Source organism: Microtus ochrogaster, chromosome 10 (assembly GCF_000317375.1).
Source record: "Microtus ochrogaster isolate Prairie Vole_2 chromosome 10, MicOch1.0, whole genome shotgun sequence".
NCBI classification, from domain to species: Eukaryota; Metazoa; Chordata; class Mammalia; order Rodentia; family Cricetidae; genus Microtus; species Microtus ochrogaster.
In genome coordinates, this window is record NC_022016.1 from 74,139,750 (window position 1) to 74,142,873 (window position 3,124).

General features: G+C 52.0%; 1 protein-coding gene across 3 annotated transcripts in view; it reads right to left on the reverse strand.

Moving 5' to 3' along the window:
- Acot11 (acyl-CoA thioesterase 11) overlaps window positions 1-3,124 on the reverse strand; it is a 49,816-nt gene that overhangs the window by 34,094 nt on the left and 12,598 nt on the right. The window lies entirely within an intron of this gene.

Below are 3,124 nucleotides of genomic sequence, written 5' to 3' on the forward strand. Positions count from 1 at the left end.
AGGGTGGAGAGCCTCAGAATGAAGAGGGTCTGCTTGCTAGCAGTGCTGTTAGCAGGAAGGAATGGCACGGGGTAGGTCCTGTCAGAAGTGTTGGCCCAAGGCATATGTCAGAGGTCCAGCTAGCACCAGTACTGCTGGCTGAGAGTCCTTGCTTAGAGTCAGAAATAAGGAGGGAAGGGGCTTGAAGCAAACAGGAAGTGAGAGGTACTGAGTTGGGGGAACCCAGGAAAGAAATGAGCAAGGAAAGGGATCAAGAATTTTCCAGGGGGCTGGAGAGATGGCTCAGAGGTTAAGAGCATTGCCTGCTTTTCCAAAGGTCCCGAGTTCAATTCCCAGCAGCCACATGGTGGCTCACAACCATCTGTAATGGGGGTCTGGTGCCCTCTTCTGGCCTGCAGGCATACACACAGACAGAATATTGTATACATAATAAATAAAATAAGTATTTAAAAAAAAAGAATTTTCCAGAAGGGCTGGAAAGATGACTCAGCACAAAGCAGTGGTGGCACACACCTTTAGTCCCAGCACTCAGGAGACAGAGACAGGTGGATCTCTGTGAGTTCGAGGCCCGCTTGGTCTACAGAGCAAGTTCCAGGACAGGCTCCAAAGCTACAGAAAAATGCTGTCTCAAAAAAACAACAAAACAAAACAAAAGACTACTCTTGCAGAGGACCTGGGTTGAATTCCCAGCACCCACATGGCAGCACACAACTGTCTGTAACCCCAGGATCCAACACCTTCACACAGACATATATACAGGTAAAACACCAAAGCGCACAAAATAAAAATAAAATTTAAAAGAATTTTCCAGATAGTGTTAAACGTGCACTGAATGTATCAAAGTTCTGATTTGTACCCCTCTGTTAAAAAGGGTTACACAGCTGCAAAACAAACAAGCACAAACATGGCCACCAGCACATACTAGCTTCTGAGATTCCCGGGACTCCAGACCTGTATAAAGGGTATGAAGACTTAAGAGAAGGTGGAGTCTAATCCTCTCCCCCGGGTCTGCATCACCTTCAGTGACATTTCAACCAATGCCATGGGAAGCCGAGGCCTCCTGGAACTGTGGGGGACCTAGCTGCCAGGGAAGAAATCTGACCATCACAACAAAGAATCCGCACGTCGCATGTGGGTGCTCTGAATGACATTCCCGGCTAAGCCCGGCCTGGCAACCGTGCTCACCACAATGCTAGTGAAGCTATACCAGCGGTGAGCTTACCCATAAGCTAGACACCACCCAGTAACTTCCACCCGGGCCCCACACGGCGGATGAATCGCCCTGAGGAGCTCTGCCCAGCCTTGTCCAAGCTTTCAAGTCGCAAAGCACAATCCATCACTCACCGGTGGGTTCACTAAGCCACAGAGTTTCAGTGTAGTTTGCATCACAGCCCTAGTAAACTACAGCAGACATGGTCCCCGGGCTGCGGGGGAGGATGTAGACAGGAACAAACACATGAAAAGACCAGGGAGCCGTCAACCTGGTGCAGGAGGAGCCCCTGACAGGCTCCCTGACATGGTGAGCAGAGTGAAGGCAGATGGGGAAGGAGAGGACGGAGATGCGGGGGCAGAGTCCAGGCAAGGTGAGTTAGGAGAAGGTTGAGAGGCTGTCAAGTGGAAGCGGGAACCCCTTGAGCAGTGGTTGGCAGGAGACCTGGGACCTGAAGGGCTTTGCTTCCACAGAGGCTGGGGAATCCTGGAACTTGTTCATCTGCTAAGGGGTACAGCAGATGGAGGGAGCCCCCAGAGTCAGAGAGCTGCCCACAGCATAGGCACCTAGCATCTAAGAAGTACTCAGGAACCAGCTCAAAGGTCCTTTTTGGAAATCCACTCTTTGGTATGCGTTTACTGTATGCTGGGCTGGACCCTTGGGTAACTAACCCTTGTCTTCGGCTCTACTTCGTAACGGTGACCTGAATGGAGCAGATGAGGGAAAGGAGGCATGGACACCAGAGAGAGAACCCCTCCACACCATGACTGGCCAGTCAAGGGCAAAGGAAAGCCAGCACAGGTGTGGCAGGAGGATCCCTAGGGAGCCCGTCACCAGTGCCAGGCACTGCGGGAGACTCTCCAAGGTTGCCTTTGGGCTCCCAGCCAGAGCAAGTATAACCAGTGGGGCCCTCCTAGGTTTGGGGATCTTTTCAGGTAAAAAAAAACATCAGAGCTGCCAGGTCAGGACCATCAATCTCCATCCAAAGGGCCAAGGCAACAGGCTCAAATTCACTCTCAAGTGAGACACACCTTCCAGGCCCTGCCACCCCGGAAGCTTGACTTTTATCTTCAAAGCAAGAGAAGGGCTGGACTACACTGACTCAGAGGGCCTCAGGGCCCTGGGGAGAGGCTGAGGGGGGGCTGGGAAACAACCAGGGCTTTCCCCCCCACATCTGGCTCCCTTTAAAGACGGCCCCTTCCCTGGCCCCACAGTCATTAAACCTTTGGCTCACCGCTTGCTCTCGTTTGAAAAAAGTTTACGACATTTTATTTAGTTATTTACGTATAGCGGTGGGGGAGGCGTGTGCAGCGTGCCTGCGTGTGTGAGGAAGGTCAGAGACAACCGGTGAGAGTCAGTTCTCCCTTCTTCCCTTCGACCGGTGGAACTCAGGGACGGAACTCAAGTCACAGAGCTTGGGGGCAAACGCCTTTACCTCCCAGAGGTGTCTCCACTTGCTCTCTAAAAATGAATCTCCTCCATCAGGGAAAAGTCGGCTAATACGAACCTGCTCAGTGACAGGGCCCAGCGTGACCCCACATGCCCAGTTATAGTCAGGAGGCTGAGGCTGGCAGAGAGCTGGGAGAGAGCCAGTCAGATGGTTGGGGCGTGACCCAGTGGATAAGAGGACTTGCTGCTCAGTCATGAGTTTAAAACCCTAGTATGCCCATAAAACGTCAGCCATGGCCATGTGGGCCGGAAAACACAGTGATGGTGGTGGGGAGTGTGGTGTGTGTGTGTGTGTGTGTGGTGTGTGTGAGAGATGTGTATATGTGATTGTGATGTGTGTGTGGTCTGTATGTGTATGTGTGGTTGTGTGGTGTGTGTGATTGTGGTGTGTGTGTGGTCTGTGTGTGTGATTGTGGTGTGTGTGTGGTTGTGTGTGTATGAGTGTGGTGGGGTGTGTGTGAGAGA